Source organism: Danio rerio, chromosome 8, assembly GCF_052040795.2.
Source record: "Danio rerio strain M-AB ecotype USA chromosome 8, GRCz13ab, whole genome shotgun sequence".
NCBI classification, from domain to species: domain Eukaryota; kingdom Metazoa; phylum Chordata; class Actinopteri; order Cypriniformes; family Danionidae; genus Danio; species Danio rerio.
Genome location: NC_141028.1, coordinates 11694252 through 11702273, shown reverse-complemented (window position 1 = coordinate 11702273; position 8022 = coordinate 11694252).

Genomic DNA, 8022 nt, shown 5'->3' with positions numbered 1-8022 from the left:
GCAGGTACGGAGTCACAGGTTATTTTAAAGGGTCATACAAACAATGAGGGAAAATACTTTTTGAAAAGTCACACTGGAAATTCAGCTGCTGCCAGTATATCCTGAGCAAGACTGACAAAAGGAGAAATACAAGTTTGTTTAATTACAGATTCACCAAAAGACACTAGCCTGCTAAAGTCAATGTGAAACCAAAGGATGGAAGGATGGATGGAAGGCAGACTGATAGACGCAGATAGTAGGAAGAATAGAAAGATGGAAGCATAGGAGTAGATGAAGAGAAAGAAAAATTGAAGAAAGGAGAATTGATAAAAAGATGTTGGATGGATGAATGGTGGGAGAACAGATAGATGGATAGTAGAAGAATTCAATTCAATTCAATTCAGCTTTATTTGTATAGCGCTTTTACAATGTAGATTGTGTCAAAGCAGCTTCACATAAATGGTCATAGTAACTGGAACAGTGTGGTTCAGGTTTTAGTGTTTAAGTTCAGTTCAGTTCAGTTTAGCTCAGTTCAGTGTGATTTAATCATTACTGAGAGTTCAAACACTGAAGAGCCAATTCATCGATGCGTAGCTCTACCAATCCTGAACCATGCGAGGCAGTGGCGACAGCGGAGAGGGAAAAAAAACTTCACCTGATGGGAGTGAAGAAAAAAAAACCTTGAGAGAACCAGACTCAGTTGGGCACGACCATTTTAATTTCTCCGCTGGCCAAAAGTCTTGTGCAGAACTTCATTCGTCGTGGTTTAGGCTGGAAGATGGCCTCAGCGAAGACTCGTCTGTCCCTGGAGCGTCGCTGGAATCAGACTCATGTTCTCCACTCCCCACGACCATCAGCGCAGCAGCAGCTGATGGTCTGGAAGGGTGGATGGTGGAGGAACAGATGGTAGATGGAAGAACAGATGGATGGATGGAAAAACTGATGGATGGATGGATGGGTAAATGGTGGAAAAGCTAATGGATGCATAGGTGGATGGTGGAGGAACGGATGGTGGATGGAAGAACAGATGGTTGGAAAACTGATGGATGGCCGGGTAAATGGTGGAAAAATGAATAGATGCAAATGTGGATGGTGAAGGAACAGAGGGTGGATGGAAAAACAGATGGATGGATAGACAGAAAAACTGATTGAAGGATGGAAAGATTGACAAAGGGACTGACGGATGGATTGATGGATGGGGAAAAAACAGATGGACGGATGGATGGATGGACAAAGAACGGACAAATTGACAGATTGAGAGAAAATGAATGGATGGATGGAGAAGGAACGGACGGACGAATGAACAGATGGAGAAAGAGCAGATGGATGGATGGAGAAAGAACAGATGGATGGACAGATGGAGGGATGGAGAAAATGGACAGATGGATGATGGAGAAAAAACAGACGGATGGATGGACAGATGGAGAAAGAATTAATGGATGGACAGATTGAGAAAGAACGGATGAATGGATAGATGGATGGAAACATAGAATAAAAATGGATGGATTGATGGATGGATGGAAGGATGGATGGATGGAGAAAGAACAGATGAATGGATGGATGGACAGATGGAGAAAGAATAAACAGCAGGATGGATGGAGAAAGAACAAAAAGATGGATTGCAAAAAAACGGACGTAGAAAAAAATAGGTGGATGGACAGATGGATGGTAGAAGAATGGGTGGATAGACAAACAGACTGATGGATGGTAGAAAAATGGGTTGATGGACAAAATGATGGTGGAAGAATGGGTGGATAGACGAATGGACAGATGGATAGTGAAAGAATGAGTGGATGGATGGTGGAAGAATAGGTGGGTGAATGGATAGAGGGATGGTTGGCGGAAGAATAGGTGGGTGGATAGATGGATGAATGCATAGATGGAAGAACAAATGGATAGATGGTGAACTAACAAACTGATGGATGGATAAAGAAAAAAACGGATGGATGGCTGGATAGTGGAAGAACAGGTGGATGGATGGATGGTAGAAAAACAGATGGATGGATGGATGGATGGATGGATGGTAGAACAGCTGGATAGATAGTTGGATGGATAAAAGATGGAAAAATTAATTGATGGATAGATGGATGGATGGTGGAAGAACATACGGATGGATGGATGGATGGATGGATGGATGGATGAATGGTGGAGAGTGGGATGGTTGGAGGAAGGCCGGATAGATGAATGGATAGTGAAAGAACAGAAAAATGGATGGAAAGATGGATGGAAAGATGTTAAAATGACACATTGATGTATTAATGGTTGAATGGAAAGAACGAATGACAGTTGGATGGATTGAACAATAGATAGATAAACTCATGGCTAAGTGATAAATGAAAGAGAGATGTAATAATGACAGATAAAATGATAAAGGAGTAATATAGGATGAATGGATGAATAATAAACTGACAGAGTTCAGAAAACTGTCATGTTGTGGAACTACCCTGTCATTGTGAATGCAGTTAGATGCAGAATGTAACATTGAGTGGAAAGTAGTTTTGTAATACACAACTACTACTGCTTTAGTGGTGTAAAAATGATTGACGGACATTGCCTTCAGGCTAAATAAATAAAATGCTACAAATATGTAAATATATTCTTGGCATGAGTTGTCACGAGTACAAGTAATATGAAGAAATACTCACATGCTTTCAGTGGCTGAACCAGCAGCCCAGAAGAACTGGGCTGCAATGAGAAAAGAGATGCAGTGAGTTGATGGTGCAATGAAGGCCGCTATCTAAATCTTACATGGAAACGGCGTCTGCAGCAGTGTAATTATGAAAGTTTAACACCAGGCACCTCAGCATGCTGCCTTTAATTAAAAACAGATTTCAAAGGTTGTTGGAGTGTCAGTTCAATTAGCCTTAACATCCGAATGTGTCGATTTCTTTCACCAGCTGAACTCTGAAAGTTGAGTTCACCTTTAGACACTTTCATTCCCAGAGGTGGAGGAAAAAAGAAAGGGGAAAACACACACAAAATGATGTGAGAAGTTATCTAATAAAAGTCAATTTTCCATTAACAGAGCACACCCATTCAAATTCATATCCTTATGTTTTAATTTAATGAGTCCACAAGGGGGTCTTCTGAATACTAAGGGAAAACAGATGCATTCATTCCTGTCACAGAGCAGAAAATAGAGAAAGATAGATTCTTGTATTTTACAGGCGAAGCAGTGGCGCAGTAGGTAGTGCTGTCGCCTCACAGCAAGAAGGTCGCTGGGTTGTTGGTTCGAGCCTCGGCTCAGTTGGCGTTTCTGTGTGGAGTTTGCATGTTCTCCCTGCGTTCGCGTGGGTTTCCTCCGGGTGCTCCGGTTTCCCCCACAGTCTTTTGACATGCAGGTATAGGTGAATTGGGTAGGCTAAATTGACCGTAGTGTATGGGTGTGTGTCTGTGAATGTGTGTGTGGATGTTTCCCAGAGATGGTTTGCGGCTGGAAGGGCATCCACTGTGTAAAAACTTTCTGGACAAGTTGGCGGTTCATTCCGCTGTGGCGACCCCGTATTTATAAAGGGACTAAGCCGACAAGAGAATGAATGAATGAATGAATGAATGGACGGATGGATCATTGTGGAAGAACAACTGAAAGAACAAAGATCTCAAATTAAATTCCTGGTGGGACGCAGCTCTGCACGGTTTAGCTCCAGCCAAATAAACATTGCACTAAACTTTAATTAAGAGATAACAATGCTTTAACAACAACAACAACAAAGTTTTGTTGTTTGTACCATAATTAACAGAGTATTTGTTCAGTGGTTTAATTGATTTTAGGTGTTTAGAGACGTTATATTCAAAATAGTCTGTCGCTAAATAGTTCTCTCAATTGAAATGCACAACATTTTGGCATCCAATCTTCAAAAACAACTAAATGAAACTACTGGGACTGTGTAGTGTGTATCCAGAGTGTTTTGCACATCCTGTTTTTGGTGCAGTACTTCTCTAACAACACAGCAAGGCAACTGGGATCCGCATAGTTTCGCAATATTTACATAACCCGTTTAACTAACCCCTGTTTGGTGCTCACATTCAATATTTCATAGACCTCACCTTGTGTTAATCTTTAATGGTCTGCCCTACTTTATTCTGCCTCCATTGTTTTTTAATCTATCCGTCAAGGATGTCAAAACTAGGTCCCCAATGTAGGGACACAATCCAGGGTCACATCACCTGGGTTTTTAAATACATCAGAGCGATATGACACCGAGAAGAGGACAAAAGCAATGAGATCTGTTTGCTTTCTAACTATGGAAATGTGCAGGCTAAATATTTTGGGAACACCGGAGTACAGTAAAGGTCTTTCAGGACCTATTGAATGCTTAAATCAATATTCTCAATTGCAAATTTAGAAGCAGAAACTTGCATATGAAGCAGGATGACTTCTGATAGCCTTTCACATTTGTGCTTGATTTTCAGTTTAAATAGTCAAAACCACTTAACCTTGAGTTTCCGTCTTGATTAACTCTAGGTTAAGGGGATGGTTCGGTCCAAACTAAAAATGTCCTCATTTTTTCTCACTCTTAAGTGGCTATAAACTTTTATGAATTTCTTTCTTTTGTTGAACACAAAACAACACATTCTGAAAACAAAATTAGCAATTGACATCTATTCCTGCGCGTTCATTAGCAGAAAGAAACCAAATGGAGAAACAGTAAGTGACAACAGAATTTTCATTTGTGTCCATTGTTTTTTTTTTCTTACCTAAAGTTGAATAACGCTTCACACTAGGGATGGGCGATAAAATCAGTATCGGTATTTATTGACGGAGCACCATTGTCAATATCGATAAAAAACAAAAAGATTTATGTAGTTTCGTTATGAAGCGCTAGAGTTTTTTTATAATGTGGCTGCTGAGCGTGTGCCGTGGAAGGAATGCCAATAAGCTTAGGGTGTAAATTTGTCATTTCCAATGACAATGGAGGCGCAAGACTTGCACATGGGAGCGATGCACATGGCGCGTATTTCCAGGTACACCTAGTTAAAAAAACATCTGAAATTTTCTGAATGTAGCAAAAGGACAGCGATTCACGCAAGTAGAACTAACCAATCTACTTCACACTTTGTATAAAACATAAACAATTCAGTAATAACTGTAGACTAATTAACTAAGACAAACACAGCGCAACCAAACACTGCAGTGCTTTTTACTTTTCTCCATAAACTTGTATCAAAGCTGCAGCAATGGTTTGTCTGTTTGTCATCCTCTGAAAAAACTAATTACAAGAAACGCCAGGTGAGCGCGAGCGCAAAGCCCATAGAAAATGGCGAAGGAAACCACACACTCGCGATTGTGACTTCTGGTCAGAATAGCAACACACGTGAAAATGAGTGCCATATAGCAACAGTGAGGAGATTGTAAATAAAAAAGGATGCAAGGATGTTGCCAAATTGGCTTTTTGGTTTCTTTTCTTGTGCATCCCAGCAAATAGCTCCCCATCTAAAATAGTTTTTAGCATCAGGGGTAATAGTCATTTAACTTCGCAATTTGTAATGTTGCAATACGTATTTGAGTAATGATGGTCAGTTCCATTATTTAAAAGCTCAAATGTGATTATCATACTTAGTTTTGCTCACAGAGTTAAAGGCTTACTGTATCATTAGTATTCACACCTTACAGATGTTGATCTACCTTTACCATTGCACACACTTTTTAACATTTTATTTATCAAATTTAAGAGTGTCTTTAACATTTATGTTTATTTTATTATGAAGAGATGAAATATTTTGTTTAAATATTTTGTTTTTGTCTTTTAAATTTATTTGCCTAAGTAATGTTAAACTAAATTAACGTGGTTAAATAAAAAAAAATCCTAATATTCCTAAATGTATTGTTAAAAAATATTTATTAATTATTAATACCGAATGATATCAAACATGATATTGTGACAATTTTGTTTTTACAATATCGTCCAGCACTACTTCACTTTTAAAAAGGTGGTTTGTATTTCTTTTCAAGCATGCCAAAACTCTGAATTCTAGTGCAAACGTATTTCATGCAGATAAATAGTACAAACCAAGAGAAGTGAAACAAGAAGCCTACCTATTTATGTGAAACATTTTTCCTGGCAGTTTCTGATTTTTAATCAGATCAGTGACGTATAGCAAAAGCTACATTACAGTATATGTATAGTATTAAAAAGTACATAACCAGACACAAAACTGAAGACAAACTTACCTGAAACTGACATTTTCCAGAGTAACATCTCTTGGCCACATGGGTACTTCAGAGCAGTCGGATAATTAATAAGTCATCTGGAATGGCAAAGAAAGCATTCTTGCAGGATTCCCAGAGGTCATCAAGATTCTTTGGATTCATCTTCAATGCCTCCTCCTTCATCTCACTCTAAACATGCTCAATAACGTTTATGTCTTGTGACTGGGCTGGCCAATCCTGGAGCACCTTGACCTTCTTTGCTTGATGTGGAGGCTGAAGTATGAGAACAAGCACGCCCCTATATTGAATGTAACCTCCAAATTGTAATTTTTCCTTCAAACTTGACTGATTTCTGTGAGAATCTTGGGTCCATGTGGGTTCCAATAGGTCTTCTGCAGAATTTGTGATGATTGGAATGCAGTTCAAGAGATGATTCATTGGAAAAATCTACCGTCTGCCACGTTTCCAAATGATCAACTAGAAATCAAGTTATTATTTGCTGCTCTTACAACTGAGATCGAAGACAAGACTTTTCTCAGGTAGTGTCGAACCTTCTAGGTAAAAAAAAAAACGTTTCAGAAAAGTAAACACAATCGACTGCGGCTTAACCTTCAAGTAAACAAGAAAATGAGTCTTTTTGTTGACTGTTGGAAAACCACTTACCGAAAGCATCATGGGAGTGTCATGTACTTCAGAACGCAGCAGAATTCCGCACACTTGGGAGTGATTCTCCCACCTTATCCATCTGACAACCCCAGCACTCAATTTCTACAAGTCCAACGTCAATACAGGGCTTCATGGCTAAATTACTGCAGCAAAAGAGACAAAAGCAGAGTTACAACAGTGATTTCGATCTCTCCTTAGGCCTTGAATTTACAGCAACTCAACCCGACATTCTTACAAACAATAAGACAATTATATGAAAGCAGCTCCAATCGATGCTGAATATCCCTGGTCACCAATACAGTGATAAACCAGTCAAAACGTAGACGGATACAAAACAGCTGGAGCTCAGAAGAGAGCTTAAATCATGACTTTGTGTTACATCCTGAGGTTTAGGTTTGTTGACAGTGAATCGATGTATTTTATCAATGCACAAGATGCTGAAGAGTCCCATTGGCAACATTAAATTCGCAATTTAAACTAACGAGCGGCATGTCGAAATGATTCAATCCTGCTATTTTTCTGTCCTGATTAATTCCTTTCTTTATTAGGTATTGATTTGATATCAGTCAGTCCACTAATGCCCTGTTTAGCACCAGCAAGTGTCAAATGTAAATGTGAGTTTCGGTGACCTGGAAGACTTCCATCGCTTCATAATTGAGTTCAGGATCATGCTTTTTGGCAGCACAAGTGCTACACTGCATTTACATCGATTTCTTAAAGGATAATCCACAGCTAGGTGTGCATTAAATGATTTTAATTCACGACACTGGAGTAAAAAAAAAAAAAACAACTGTCGTGAAACAGTTAATTTTACATAATGTAGGTTGTGGACACTTTAAAAATTGTACAACATATCCCACCCATAAAAATATATGTCATTAAAATAGTTTTGGCCAGTTATTATTATATTAGTCTATATTAGACTTTTATGTTACATCTAATGTTAATAAATAATGTTTATTCCATTATTTTTTGCAGTTGTGTGAATGACACTTCTTCAGTGTCTTCTATACTTTAGTACATTTCTCTGCTCCTGGGAGAAATTGTTATTGTCTGTGTAACAAAGGTATGATGTGTAGATGTGCGCACTCTAACACTATATATATATATATATATATATATATATATATATATATATATATATATATATATATATATATATATATATATATATATATATATATATATATATATATATACATACATACATACTAGAAATGAAATAT